This window comes from Syngnathoides biaculeatus, chromosome 10, assembly GCF_019802595.1.
Source record: "Syngnathoides biaculeatus isolate LvHL_M chromosome 10, ASM1980259v1, whole genome shotgun sequence".
Taxonomy (NCBI): Eukaryota; Metazoa; Chordata; class Actinopteri; order Syngnathiformes; family Syngnathidae; genus Syngnathoides; species Syngnathoides biaculeatus.
The window spans coordinates 5,941,671-5,957,681 of NC_084649.1; the positions used below are offsets into that span (position 1 = coordinate 5,941,671).

The 16,011-nt window shown below is 39.4% G+C and overlaps 1 protein-coding gene across 3 annotated transcripts in view; it reads left to right on the forward strand.

Annotated features, from left to right (window-relative positions):
• The window catches only part of slc25a26 (solute carrier family 25 member 26), a 60,649-nt gene that overhangs the window by 25,731 nt on the left and 18,907 nt on the right, over positions 1-16,011 (forward strand). The gene's annotated exons all lie outside the window — the stretch shown is intronic.

Genomic DNA, 16,011 nt, shown 5'->3' on the forward strand with positions numbered 1-16,011 from the left:
CTGCTATGTTGCAAGTTCTCCCACTTACAAGTCATGAAGGGGTCTGAAATTTTCATTGTAGGTACATGTCCACTGTGAGAGAGATCATCTAAAGAGAAAAATCCTAAAATCACAATGTACGATTTTTTTTAATGTTTTATTTGTGCGATAGAGCTGCAAATAAGTATTTAAACACCTGTCTATAAGCTAGAATTCTGACCCTCAAAGACCTGTTTGTCCCCCTTTAAAAGTCCACCTCCACTCCATATATTATCCTGAATCAGATGCACCTGTGTGAGGTCGTTAACTGCATAAAGACACCTGTCCACCCCATACAATCAGTCAGACTCAAATTTGTAACATGGCAAGTCCAAAGACACCAGAGACAAAATTGTACAACTCCACACGGCTGGAAAGTGCTATGGAGAAATTGCCAAGCAGCTTGGTGAAAAAAGGTCCACTGTTGGAGCAATCATTAGAAAATGGAAGAAGCTAAACATGATGGTCAATCTCTATCGGAGTGGAGCCCCATGCAAGATATCGCCTTGTGGGGTCTCAATGATCCTTAGAAAAGTGAGGAATCAGCCCAGGACTACACCACAGGACTTGGTCAATGACCTGAAAAGAGCTGGGAAAACCGTTTCCAAGGTGACTGTTGGTAATACACTGAGACGTCATGGTTTGAAATCATGCATGGCACGGACTGAAGGTTCCCCTGCTTAAACCAGCATATGTCACGTCCCGTCTTAAGTTTGCCGATGACCATTTGGATGATAGAGGAGTCGTGGGAGAAGTTTTTGTGGTCAGATGAGACCAAAATAGAACTTTTTGGTCATAATTCCACTAACTGTGTTTGGAGGAAGACAAATAGAGTTCCAACCCAAGAACACCATCCCTACTGTGAAGCATGGCGTTTTTAACATCATGCTTTGGGGGTGTTTTTCTGCACATGGGACAGGACGACTGCACTGTATTAAGGAGAGGATGACCACGGCCATGTATTCTGAGATTTTGGGGAACAACCTCTTTCCCTCAGTCAGAGCATTAAAGATTGGTCATAGCTGGGTCTTTCAACATGACAATGACCCGAAGCACACAGCCAAGAAAACCAAGGAGTGACTCTGTAAGAAGCACATCAAAGTTCTGGTGTGGCTTCGCCAGTTTCCAGAGTTAAACTCAATATAAAATCTTTGGAGGGAGCTGAAACTCCGTGTTTCTCAGCGACAGCCCAGAAACCTGTCTGGTTTAGAGAAGATCTGTGTGGAGGAGTGGGCCAAAATCCCTCCTGCAGTATGTGCAAACCTGGTGAACAATTACAGGAAACATTTGATCTCCGTAATTGCAAACAAACGCTACTGTACCAAATATTAACATTGTTTTTCTCAAGTGTTCAAATACTTATTTGCAGCTGTATCACACAAATAAATCGTTTAAAAAATAATGCATTGTGATTTCAGGATTTTTCTTTTTAGAAAATCTTTCTCACAGTAGACATGCACATATGATGAAAATTTCAGACGCCTTCATGATTTCTAAGTGGGAGAGAACTTGCAACATAGCAGAGTGTTCAAATACTTATTTTCTTCACTGTATTTGTGGAAGGGAAATCACAAATTAACTTGCATGGCTTTTTTTTTTTAAAAAAAAAGGTTGGACACTCATTTATTAATTCACATTCTCAAACTCACACACGTACACACTATGCACTATGTACTAAATATGAACTTGTATACTGGGGGGAAAAAAGAAGGGTCATTTGCACAAACACTGCACACAATGCTTGGAATACTGGATGTTGTCCTCAAGTGAAATGAAGGAGTTCCTCTTTTAGTTATTGAGAAGTCTGAGGGGTACCCACAATATAAAAAAATTGTGGAAGTGAATAGTTTGTGCGCTTAGGTTTTTTTTTTTTGAAGATACTTTTTATTCATGTCAGTGATACGTGGTGAGGTTGAACACAAGATATTAAGGTGTTATGAAAAGAATGATGAAGTAAAGAGTTTTTGTTTTCCATTTTTAAAAAGTTCAACATGCATATCGCGTCACTGAAACATCTGTGTTCATTATTGTATTAAATGTGACTCTTGCACTTCTATAAAATGACAATCTTCCTGTTTAGAACAACAGAAAATAAGTGAGACACTTATGTTTTAGTTTTTAGTTTCCAAGATGAAGTAGTCACGCAAACAAGTGGTTAAAATTTTTGTAAATAATTCTTCATAGTGATTAACCGCTAACTGCCACCATTTTTATCTCCTGGGTTGAAACAGTTTAAAACTTTGCCTCTCTTTTAGTGCTTATCCTGTTTTCAATTTTTTTATTTATTTATTATTATTTTTTTTTTCAAGATTGGTTCTGATCTATGACCAGCACTTTGTTTCCAGATATGGTTGTATTTAAAGTGTTTCATAAATTAAAGTTGAGTTGCTGCCAAATAAAATTCAGGTAATATGCACGACATGGGTATCTATGTAGGTGTACAATTTGATGGTCTAACATACTGTAAGATTCAGATTGTTGTGCATCCTACATTCACACTAAGACTCTTATTTAGCAACTCAGTACACTTAGTCTTCAAAGTGGAGATGGTGCGTTTTCATTGAATCCAAACTTGCAATATTAACTCTTTGGACTCAATAGCTAGTAAGACAGTTTGATCGTCTTAGGGACTCTCTAGCAACCGTCTAATACCTCATTTACCTTTTTCTCTTTGTTTGACCTTCAGGCATACTCATAGCTCTCATCCTGTCATCAGCTTAATTGGTTAACCCTGCAGGGTTCCTGTGTCATGTCACTCTTTCATTCATTGCCCAATATGCACACTGCCACTGATTCCTTCTTGGTGGTTGACAGATCTTGAAATGTTATATCCCTTTGTTGAGTTGCTTTATGAGCAATATGTAAAATAGTGTACCACAAAATGATGCCCACATGCCACCAGGGCTTGCATTAAAAAGGCATCTGGCCCTTTATTTGTAATACATAGTTGATGAAGTGTTCTGTTTAATGTAAATTATCAAATTTATATGTCATGGTAATTCTTGCAGGTGGCACGGTGGTTCTGAGGTCCTGGGTTCAATCCCCGGCCCGCCCGTGTGGAGCTTGCATGTTCTCCCCGTGCCTGCGTGGGTTTTCTCCCAAAAACATGCAACATTAATTGGAAACTCTAAAATTGCCCCTCAGTGTAATTGTGAGCGCGGCGGTTTGTCTCCATGTGCCCTGCAATTGGCTGGCAACCAGTTCAGGGTGTACCCTGTCTCCTGCCTGTTGACAGCTGTGATAGGCTCCAGTACTCCTGCGACCCTTGTGAGGATAAGCGGTTAAGAAAATGGATGGATGGATTGATAATTCTTGCAGAGAATAGGGAGTTGTCTGCTTTTATCTATTCAGTATCCATCACGTTTGCATTGAGGCTACACAAAGCTGCACACAGGTGGGAATCCCAAAAAAAAAAAAAAAAAAAAAACCTGAAACATCACTAATGCGGCACAAGCATTCTATAGTGTTACATGAAAGTGTTTCTCTCCTGTTTATGGAGTTAGTATTTTATTTATTTATTTATTTATTTGCTGGACTATTGTTTGTAACCCTCTCAATGCCACCTCATCTTTTAGTTAGCTCCCTTGTCTCTTCCTCTTCTTCAAAACAAGTCCTAAATTGTTGTAAGTAATACTGCCCCATACCGAGGTCGGTGGGGATGCGATAGCTTTTTGGCGACTGAGGACAGTGGTTTGAGTGGCTTATGGGAAATGTGCTGCTTAAACCTTTTCTCCAGCTTGGCTTGTTGAAACATGCGCACCCACGCACACAGAGTGCAGCCCTTGGCATTCAAAACTGTCAGGTGGAATTCCTCAGCAAGTGCTGTCAGACATGTTCTAGTTCGTACAGTATAAGGAAGTTGGAAAAGGCTCAGATGAGTGATTGCTCATTGCTGAAGGGTGAACACCCCTCACAGTTACACTGTAAGGGTTCTAAAACGGCCCCTTGCTCTTGCTGCAGGAGGGATAACCTCTAACTCAGCCATGACACATTTGTTTTTTGAGAAAACACAGCTCAAGGCTCAATGCTTTGTATTCATTATGCATTTGAAAACTCTATATTCAGCACAGTGATTGGCAATTTCAGCTAGCCTGTTGTTTTACTAGCTGCTGTTATTCTCTTTCTGAACTTAGAACTAGAAAGTGGCTCCAAGTGAGTCGCACATCAGTATTCCATCCACTGGAACAAAATCTGCGAGTGGATGGCGGGGTCCACCTTGCTTCAATGTGCCAGTTCACAAACTCTGTACATCACCTGAATAACATGCATTTTTTATGGTGTTCATTCACTCGTGAGTTGCTTGGCTGCAATATAGCCGGGGTGCCCAGTGCCTCGATCGTGATCCGCCAGTCGATCTCCGAGGCAGTTGCACCCCCCCCCCCCACACACACACACAAAAAAAAAGAAATGCATCAGTCTATTGTCCATCTCATCGCTTGTTTCAGGTGTGACCAATATGTTGATCACGTGGGTATATTGACTGACATGCAGTTTGACCAATCCTGGCCTCTTCTGAAATGTCACTGCGCATGTGCACATAATGGTGTGTTCTAGGAAGCTGGCTTCCTATTTACCATCTGTCTCTTGCTTTTTCCACAGCAGTCGCTGTGATATCTAGACTATTGTTCTGCTGTTGTTTGCACACCTATTGAGACCAGCCTACAGTTTGCACTGGCTTGTGCCCCTCATCGGAGCATTACAAATCTTACCACTTGTATTACAAATCTTTGCCATACTCATTAACCCTTTTAAAATGATGGCTCACTGGTGACAGCGCGCGTGTATGTGAAATTACTTTGCGCAGTTGTAATCATCCAAACTGTCCCTGCACGCTGTAAAATTATTATGTTGCTTTCGGGATTAAAACCATGGTAAAAATATTTTTTTAATTCTTTCACTATTTATAAATTGAATGCAACTATGCGACAAGTGTGGTGATGTCAGTGTGGCTGGAAGCAAAACTCAACCTCAAGCTGAATCCTCCAGGTAGGACCTCAATCATTTAAGGAGCATTCAATTTTGTCCTACCTACATTTCCTACCTGTTTAGTAGTATATTGTGATCTACGGTATCAAAAGCTGCACTAAGATCCAACAAGACCAAAATGGACACCTTTCCTAAGTCAGTATTCAATCTTATCTCATTTAGCACATAGATAAGAGCAAATTCAGTGATAAGTTCAGAAACCAACTTGAAATTTGTCAAAAAGCCAATTTAAATTCCAGAAATTGGTGAGTTGATTAAAAATAACTTTCTCCACGATCTTGGCTATAAAAGGGAGTTTGGAAGCGTCCAGTGCTCTGTTTTTTTTAGAAGAGGCTTAACAGCAGCTACTTTAAGAGCTTTAGGAAACTCGCCAGACTGAAATGAGCTATTTATTTGTTGCAAATCAGGTAGCACTGATTTTACAATAGTTTTGAAAAAGTCAGATGGTATTGAGTCAAAGGAGATCGTTGCTGGTTTCAGCTGCTGGACAATTTTATACAGTTCTTTGGTCAAGTGTATCAAATTCTGACATGGTAATAAAGCGTTCCCTGGGTGGCTTCAGATGTCATATCATTGTATAATTTTGGTGATGTTCTGATGACATTTAACCTGATGGATTGCGTTTTTTCACAAAAATAACATTCAAACTAATTGCACTTATCAGCTGTTTTGCTTTCTAGAGCTTTCTGATTCAGGGGGTTATGAGCTTGTCAATCACAGCAAAAAAATGTGAGTATTTTTGAGGTTGTCACTGATGATTTCAGAAAAACTGTTGCTGTCCAGCCCTGACTAACTCTTGGTTAAAATTAGAAAGACAGACACTGTCTGCAGAGAATTTTCCACCTTTAGAGGTTTGGACACAGGCAGCAGTGCATTTCCAATCGGTTATGGAACAAAAGTAACGAAATAAACAGCAGAACATTCACACACAACCTGCTGTTTGCCACAACTGATGCTGAGTTAATCAACATGCAAGGTGGTTAGCCAGTTAACAGCTAGCCAACTCTACACTCACATTGATTCCAACATCAGGCCACAGACCAGGCCTCCCCTTCTAAACTTTCTAATTTCCAGATTATAAAATGCGACTTTTGTTACATGCTTTCAACCCAGAGGCTTATGCAATAATGCGGCTAATTTATGGATATTTCCTAACAGACGCCAGGGGCGCTCCAGCAGAAACTGTAAGAGTGAGACAGTTGGAATATATGTTTCGAGGAAGACGCTAGTTTAATGTAACTTCGCACTTTGTGCATGAATAAAATTAGCATCAACAGACCCTCATCATGGAAAATGTAAGAAGAAATGCATGTGACACAGCATTTAAAGTCAAAAACAATCTAGCTGGCCAATAAAGAAGGAACCAGAGTTGCTGCACATAAACTTGGCATAAATGAATCGATGGTGAGACGCTGGAAACAGCAGCGGGAAGCAATGTAAAAAGATTTCAGAGGTAATAAAAGCAGGGTAGCCTGGGCTGTGTTTCTGCTGTGTTACTGCTGCGTTTCAGGGACTGTTTGGAAAGAAAAGCTCAGGTATATTATTAAAACTGTTAAAACTCTTTGTGTATTGTCTTTCTTTGTAAATATCTCATTTCAATTAAACTTATTTCTGAAGTATAACTTGTAAGTGCAGTAGCCTATTTGATATAAATTTCACTCAGTCCACATTTTTATGTTTGAAGTTTGGCAAAATGATTTGGGTTGTTTGGACTCATATTTTAAGTTTTCAAAATATTATGATTGTCCTGTATTTACACATTTACACCAGAGGTCACCGTTTAACAGTGTGTTTAAAAAAAAATAATAAAAACTTGTGCCCAAAGGGGGGCGCCCCCCCCCCCCCCCCTTTGAACCCCCCTACCTCCCCCGAAGACAGACATTTTCTGTGTTTTACCAAATTGGTCATTCTCATCCCTGAAAAGTCCAGCTCCACTCCATGTATTATGCTGAATCAGATGCACCCGTGTGAGGTTGTTAGCTGCACAAAGACTTCTGTCGACCCCATACAATCAGTAAGACTCAAACTTTTAACATGGCCAAGACCAAAGAGCTGTCCAAAGACACCAGAGACAAAATTGTACAACTCCACATGGCTGTAAAGGGCTACAGAGAAATTACCAAGCACTTTGGTGAAAAAGGTCCACTATTGGAGCAATCATTAGAAAATGGAAGAAGCTAAACATGATGGTCAATCTCTATCGGAGTGGAGCCACATACAAGATATCACTTCGTGGGGTCAATGATCCTGAGAAAGGTGAGGAATCAGTGCCAGGACTACACGACTGGACTTTGTCAATGACCTGAAAAGAGCTGGGAGCACCGTTTCCACAGTGACTGTTGGTAATACACTCAGACGTCATGGTTTGAAATCATGGATGGCACGGAAGGTTCACCTGCTTAAATCAGCATATGCCAAGGCTTGTGTTAAGTTTGCCAATGACCATTTGGATGATACAGAGGAGTCATGGGAGAAAGTTTTGTGGTCAGATGAGACCAAAATTTAACATTTTAGTGATAATTCCACTAACTGTGTTTGGAGGAAGATGAATGATGAGTTTAATCCCAAGAACGCCATCCCTACTGTGAAGCATGGGGGTGAATGCATGGGTGTTTTTATGCACATGGGACAGGACGACTGCACTATATTAAGGAGTGGATGACTGCGGCCATGTATTGTGATATTTTGGGGATTAACCTCTTTCCCTCAGTCAGAGCATTGAAGATGGGTCGTGGCTGACCTGAAGCACACAACCAGGAAAACCAAGGAGTGGCTCCGCAAGAAGCATATCAAGAATCTGGCATGGCCTGGCCAGTCTCCAGACCTAAACCCAATTGGGAGGGAGCTGAAACTCCATGTTTCTCAGCGACAGCCCAGAAACCCGTCAGATTTAGAGAATGTTTGTGTGGAGGCGTGGGCCAAAATCCCTCCTGCAGTGTGTGCAAACTTGAACAACTACAGGAAACCTTTGACCTCAATTGGAAAGAAAGGCTACTGTACAAATGTTAACATTTGTTTTTCTCAGGTATTCAAATACTTATATGCAGCTGTATCACACAAAAATATCGTTTAAAAGAATCGTACACTGTGATTTCTACTTTTTTGTTTTAGATTATCTCTCACAGTGGACATGCACCTATGATGAAAATTTCAGACCCCTCCATGATTTTTAAGTGGGAGAACTTGCAGTATAAGAGGGTGTTCAAATACTTGTTTTCTTCACTGTATGTTGTTTGAGCTGTTGTGTTGCATAAAGCAACAGACGGTTCATTTTGGTGTATTCATGTCAAAATAGCTCTCCACAGAGGCGTTCGCAAAGCGGAGTTTCCACCAATATGCACATTCAGACAATCAGATATGTCCAGAACCGGCCACATTCTGAAGGAAGACTGAAAGATGTGTGCTTTTGTCATATGGAACTTTTTCTAAGAATGTAAACAAAGGGCTAAACAATCAGAATGGTATCCAAGATAAATAGTGAAACTTCTTAAAATTAGGGTTAGGGAGCTCTTTTTATAGATGAGAACAAAGATACACTAGTGTTCAAAATAATAGCAGTCCAATGTGACTAACCAGATTAATCCATGTTTACAGTATTTTTTTTTTTTTTTTTGAATGCTCCATGTCCAACAAGTTATCAGTTGGTGCATTAGATTCTAAGAAAACCAACAAGACCCAGCATTCATGATATACACCTGCTGAGTCTGAGTCTTTGATGATGCAGAGTGAAACTCTCCACTGGTTTGGCTCTTGGCTATCTCTTCTGATTATTCTTTGGACTACTCTGGCAGAAATCATGCTGGGAGCACCTCAATGAGTCAAATATGTGCTGGTGTGATTGACTTTCCACTTATGTACCATGGCTGCAACCGTGCTCACTGGAGGGTTCAGAAACATAAATATGCGCCTGTAACCAATGCCCTCAGCTTATGCTCAGCTCAGTTATGTTTTGCAACACTTAGTTCGCAATGGTTTTGAGACAGCTCTCTGCTCATACCCATCATGAGATGTCATGACTCACACCTTGGCAATGAGACCGTTTTTAGCCCATCAATAGGATTGAACCATCAGAAATTCCTTTGCACTGACGAGGATTGGATTGGATTTGATTGCTGTTTGATTATTGATCAATTTTACGTGTCTTGACTTCTCATGCTTTTTTGAGACTCCTTCTTCACGTGTTCAATATTTTTTTCACTGTGTTCTAGTGACGTGTCGTATACTTATTTCAGCCACTTTATATTGTCAATCATTTTTGCAGGTCTGTGTGACCTTGAAAATGGAGCTGCCCAAAACACCTACTGTGTCTCTGTTGTTTTCTGACTATCTCGTTTCATCACATCATGAAAGTTTCTTATCAAACAGTCAGTCCATCATCGTACTTTACTGACATGCCGTAGGTGGAATGTTGTTGCATCAGAATGCTTCCGTGAGTATGTTTGCAATGTGTGGATCTATCAAAACCTCTACAAACCACTGTTCAAATGATTGATTTTTGTGAAAATGAGATAGATAATTTAATAACTTTTTTCATTGTTTATGTGACCTGTAAGATCTACACTTTAAAAAAACATTCAGATAGGTGTAAATAAAAATAAAGACAAAATGTGGTGATACAAGTTGTCACATGCTTTTATAACATTAGGTTTTTGTTCAGAATTAACCAATCACATGAAAAATCACACCTACCACCATTTTAAAGTGCCTCTGATATACCCAAAATAAAGTTCAGCTTGCCTTGTAGTCCTTTAATGACATTTTTGTTGTCAAATATTTGCCGCACACCAAGCAAAGTGTCAAAAAGCAGCTGAAGTGGACCAACACAAAAATAAAAATAGCATGAAACTCTTTGCCACATATCAAATGATTAAGTACCACAGATTAGATCGATACAGTACAACGGATAAACTGCAACACTATATTGGGTTTTGAGGCTGCACAAACAAAATACTGTAGCATACCATTTTAATTGAGCCACACCCACTGGAAAAATACACGATGCACAGCTTTTATAAATCAGATATATATTTTCCGGGCGTGTAGTCTCTGCTGTTGAAGTACACAGCTGCAGGAAGTCAATGAGATGAGCAATCATTGACAGTTCTTCGTTGATGCCTAACCTGATACTCCGCGTGGTCAAATCTTCCAAGGAGTGACGCGCCGAGGGATTCTAACAGTCATTTTATGATCCATTTTGTAATTATCACACCAACATTTGTCTTCTTCTCACCAAGCCTCTTGTTCATGGTCTTGTAGCCCTTTTCAGTCTTGCGCAGGTCTATAATATTGTCCTGATGTACTTGGAAGATTCAGTGGTCTTGCTCATAATGGAGAGATTGGTGTCTGATTGATTGATTGATTGATTCTGTGGATAGGTGTCATTATACAGTTAAGAAGTTGAGATGGGTATCTCTCATCAAGTTAACGAGTTTAGATTAGGAGTTCTTTGAAGCGAGCCGTGACGTAACTCAGACGTCTTTGTTGTTGGTAGGGGATCAAATACTTATTTCAAGGTAATGGAATGCAAATCTATGAGATTTTTCTGGATTTTCTTTGAGATATTCTGTCTGTCACTATTAACGTGAGCCTACTCATAATATTATAGACCGCTCATCACTTTGTCATTGTGTGAATTTACAAAATCAGTGAAGGGCCAAATTATTTTTCTCCACTTTACCCAAGGTGTGCTGGGAGTGTCCGGTCTGGAGTAGGGTTCAAAATAATTTCCATGGCATTAAATATCCCATGGAACAAAAAGAAGACAGTCATCATCAAGTGCAGAAAAACTGGTACAAGCAGTGATGTTGCCAAGAACTGGAGGCCTCTCCAAAATTGATGAAAAGAAAATGGGTCAGTTTGGCTGCCTAAAGGCCAAGAGCAACATTGGAGGAGCTTCAGAAATTTCTGGCAAGTCGTGGCTGGTGACCTGTGACAACAATCTCCCATCTACTTCATTTGTCTGGGCTATATCATAGGATGCCAAGACTCCAGCTTTATCTTACCAAAGTAAGTAAATAACATTTAAAAAAAAAAAACACTTAATCTTCCAAATGAATGTTGGAAAAGAAAAATTTTAGGCCATGAATCTAAAATATAATTTTGGCACAAAGACTGCACTTTACAAAAAATAAATATATACTTACTTACAGTGAAGCGAGGTGGAGGCAGCATCATGCTTTGGCACACTTTTTCGCAAACCTGAGGTGGAGGGATTTGTGAACAGCCTTACACAGTAGTCCATGTTTGCACAAAACTCGGGTTTTTGCTTAAAACAAAAACAGTCAGGAAGAGCCTGCTAGAACATCTGAACTGTATTTGAAGTTAAGATGCGCGGTTAATGATGGCAGTTGTGTACTGATTCCAATTTAATGAGTTTGAATGTTATTGATTTATACTATTAATACAGGCAATTCGCCAGTTATAAGAGGGTGGGCAGGCTCACTTGAGCAACCACACTGTTTCAGGTGTTTATTTTTATGTCCGCTCTTTATTTTTTTTTTTTTTTGCGTTAGATGGGTTATAGGTCACTGTAATTGTGTCATTTTTGGCAATAGCATGATTTTTGTACTGGGGTATGTCAACATATGAAGTGGGTGTGGATGTGGGTGCTTGGATACTGGTATTGTTTTCTTATCATGTTGTCTTATTAGATAAATGTGGACTTAAGTATATAATAGTTTGGTGTTCACATGGCCTACATTCATTCGACTTCTTGACATTGGCTGCTGCTTGATGGGTTTGCCATGTGACTGCCATCTGGATTTTTAGAAAACATTTCTCCACATGCAGCATGTCTCTTCTGTTTCCTCACTTTAGTGTAAAGATATTTGTTCTATGATCATCACATTTGTTGTTGATGTTAATCATCAATGATCTTTGTGACATTACACAACATCACATTGTTTCTCACACACTGCTTATCCCTCTGTGAAAGAGTTGGATTGCATATGGGGCTACAGTTGTATGTATACGTATGGCGTGGTGCAATTGGAAACTACTTAATACTGCACCATCAGAACTGTTATCTTAATTCTCAATCAACTCAAGATTCTTTTGAATCAAGTTTTGTTAGGTCATTTTGTAAATTCAATTTGAAATTCCTAATGCTATCAAACTCATGTGTTGGATTTCAAATCTAGGGGCTTTTTGAAATTTTTGACAGATGGATTTTCAGTGACCATTGGGTATCACGTACTAACATCGGATCCAGCTGCATTCTCCGGCTCATGAATCATTTGCTCCACATCTGGTGGCAAGCGTGGAACAGACTCAGCAAATACTTGTTCGTGATCTGTTTTCAAGGTTTGACTTTCTTTACTTAGGTGGAGTTTGGTTGGTGATTGTCATTCTCAAATTTTGAAGGGAATGTATGGAGAAAATTCACTTATTTACAGTACATACAAAACCAAAATGAAGTCAAATCAAGAGCTGTATCACAAATTACAGTCTACCTCTGGCCTAGAATAATAATGCTTTTTATATAGCCTGACACTGACTGACAAAAAAATACAATTCATTTCTTATGATACAGTTGTAATGATACTTTTACAATCTGTGGGTGTACCAAATGTTGTTGCTAGCGAGTTCCACCCAATCTTTAAACTGTTTTTTCATACCAGTATTGCTGAACACTAGACAAAGTGAGATGCTGCAGTACTTTTTCTGACACATGATTAAGCATTTCTCTTGGTTTTGTCGGCCATTCATTTGTAGCAACAGAAAAAAAGGCAGAACATTTAAGGATAAGATATTTGAGGAAAGAAGAGCTCTTAACTGTTGGCTTGGCCATCTGTACATACTGTACACATTTGTCTACTTGTTTCTGTCTCAACAGCCATTATCTTGCCTTGTTTCTTTTAAAACGTCATCAGTATGCACAAGCTGCAGTATGACCTATTAAAAGTCATTTGTCAAATTGCAGCCCTCTAGCTTGTCCTACAATCAGGCTCATGCAGAATATATTTTGGCACGTGTTTTTCTGCCCTCCACTGAGCGCTTAAGGACCTGTGACAAGCTGAAGCCTCTCGGAATACTAATAAAGTCCTCACTAATACAGTTGGCAACCACACTTTGTACACACAACCTGGAATTGTGTCAACAGATTGACGCAGTCCCACATCTCAATGTGAACCTGATATGCAACCTGACGGGAAACACAAGTGGCCCTGTCACGTTCGATCAGCCACAAAATGTGTCAGAAGTATGTATGATGCGTCATCTTAGACACACATGACTCAGATGACGTATGATCGAGTCTCATGACATTTGGATGCAAAAAATGTAAGATAACTAACCGTATGCAGGATGGCAGGTTTGTGGGAGAGTCATTTTTTCCATTTCCTAGCCATGGAATCTTCTCCTTGCAAGCCAGCCGGATGACATAGATGTTTGAGGGCTTTGGGAGCAGATGGAGCTGAGCTCCTGGAACAGAGTTTTTAATATGAAGCCAGGATGCAGAGCCTTATTTTGACAGGGTTTTTGCCAGAATATATGCAGCTTTACACAATTTCTCTTCATTTAGAGATGGATCTGTTTTTATTGTAGTCCATGCCAATCAACTATGAAGGATTTGGACCCAGTCCAGTATTTTAGCCAAGTCTGTTGAGGTTTAGAAAGGTCTGATTTTCAAACTTCAAGATATTATTTCTTCGTCAAAGCAAGAATCGTACTCAACGCAAGATGACCATGGTTGTTGAGATCTAAGAAAAAAAAATCAGTCGTTCTTCTGCTCTTTACCAGGACCTTTCTGATTTTCTTGGGAAACGAAAATGTGTCAAGAAATAATCCAAAATAATTCCAAGAAAATATAGTTGTGTTAAAGAAGAAAACTGATTCATATGGAGTACTCTGCCTTACAACTCAATGATCAAAATTTGTGTGATTGGTTTTCTCTCTTTGACACCAAACCAAACCATAAATCTGGTACTTCTTTTCAAATCCATTGCAGAACCCATTTGTCTTTGATCTTGTCACACCTTGAGTGTACTGTGTACATCCATCCATTACCTCTACAGGTTATCCTCACTAGGGTCGGAGGCCAATCCCAACTATGTTTCGGGAAAAGGCGCGTTACACCCTAAACATATATCGCAGTGTACTGTTTAAGTATATTTTTGTTTTGTAGCTTTTTTCATCTAATTTAGTTGAAGTGATAGAAGTAATGTATAAATCTAACACTTTTCTCTTACTTAATCAAAGCCGTTACTACTATTAGTAGTATTATTAATTGTAATGTTAGTATTATATCATTATATTGCAACTGAATTCCACAATCTGTGTCTCATTAAGTCAGTCTCTCTAGTCCTTGTCTCCTTTTCATGGAACATTGCGAAACTCTTTGGGGTAGTAATAAAAGACAGGTGCACTTTTATTCTTTTTAAAAGTTCACTCTCATCTGCTCACAGCTGGAAATCGGGGGTGGGCATTCATTCCTCATATTGTATTGGCTGGACACCAACAGACCTACATCTAATAAGATTGTAAATCCTCTCTAAGGAGTGACAGAATTTTTTGGTCTGCCTGGATAGGACAGAGTAGCCTGACAACAGTATTTATTTTACTGTAGGTTTATGTTCAGACTTTATCCACAGAAAACATTTAAAACTGCACAAATCTTATAGCCTGTAATATAAGATGAAAGTGTACTGCATTTAAGGAACTGCCACACACCCAGAAGTGTTAACTACGTAATAACAATCAATCAGGTACCTGATACAGACTGTGTGTAGCACCCCGTCCATGCCCTCATGGTCAATAATTAACCCACAATGCAGTGTGCGCTTAACATGGCAGTCAGTGCTTTTCTTAATAGGTAAAAAAAAAGAAGTAAAAACGATCTCGGTTTTTACGAGGGAAAATAATAATAGTGTGGCGACAGCGAATCTGTACATTTCTTTGCAATGTTATATTCACTACCACTTCAGTGTCCATTTTATGATAAACGGTTACCTTGCAGTCATTTTCCTCAATACGTTTGAACGGAAACTAACAGACAGATGGGCCGCTGCTTCTTCACGTCAACAACTACAAATGTTTGCTTGGTAAGAAAAATTGTTGACTGAATATTAACTATTATTGGTTGATAATGTAACTATTATACGATTACATTTCTGGATTGTAACATGTTACTGGCGTCACTGCAAGCTGATGGAAATGAGTGGTGATGTTATAGCGTAAGTCTACTAAGAAACGCACACTGACCATTTAACTGCCGAAAACAACACCTAACTCTCTAAACTGAAGCGAATATTATTCCTCGAGACAGTCATTTGTTATACTGATAGAGTGGGGACATTCTTGTTGAGCTCAGTAAAATCACTAAACTGTTACTGACCTGCTCCTGAACTTGCTTTATTCTGATTCTCAAGACAAGCACATTACTGAAAACCACCTTATTAGGAGTCACTATGACATTGTTATGCCTGTAAACCCCCAATTCAGCTACAAACCTTGTCAACTACAAATAAAGCTCCAATTAGTTGTAAATGCATCGCAAAGCTCTTGGAAATTGTTCTTTTCTGCACTCGGAGAGCAGATGGTGTAGATACACTGAGTTTGACTATGTCCAGATTGTTTATATGAGGTCAGTTTGCTTGGGACCAAGTGTTTAATTAGCTCATTGAATGGCGTAAACACAGTTGTGCCGTTGTAGTCTGATGAAACAGATTTGAGCAGAGGCACAGATGAATGAGTAATTTACCCCAGTTGCTGTGATCACACAACAAAAGGATCAAACTTTTTTTTCCTCTCTCTCTCTGTTTTACTTTTTTGGTCTTCCTTTCCATCGCTGCAAAACCTACAGTGCATGATGGGAGTTTGCGCATGGTCGTACACATGAAAATAGATGCTGCTGTATGTTTTGTGCAGGATTTTCCTTTTGACTTGGTCTCTCCAATGATAAAAAGTCCTGTGTGCTGAACAATTCTTTCCTGGAAGGAATGGCGCAGGCTGCTGCTGATTTGCAGGTTAACGGGTTTTGAACACTACTGCAGATGTTCAATATTTCAA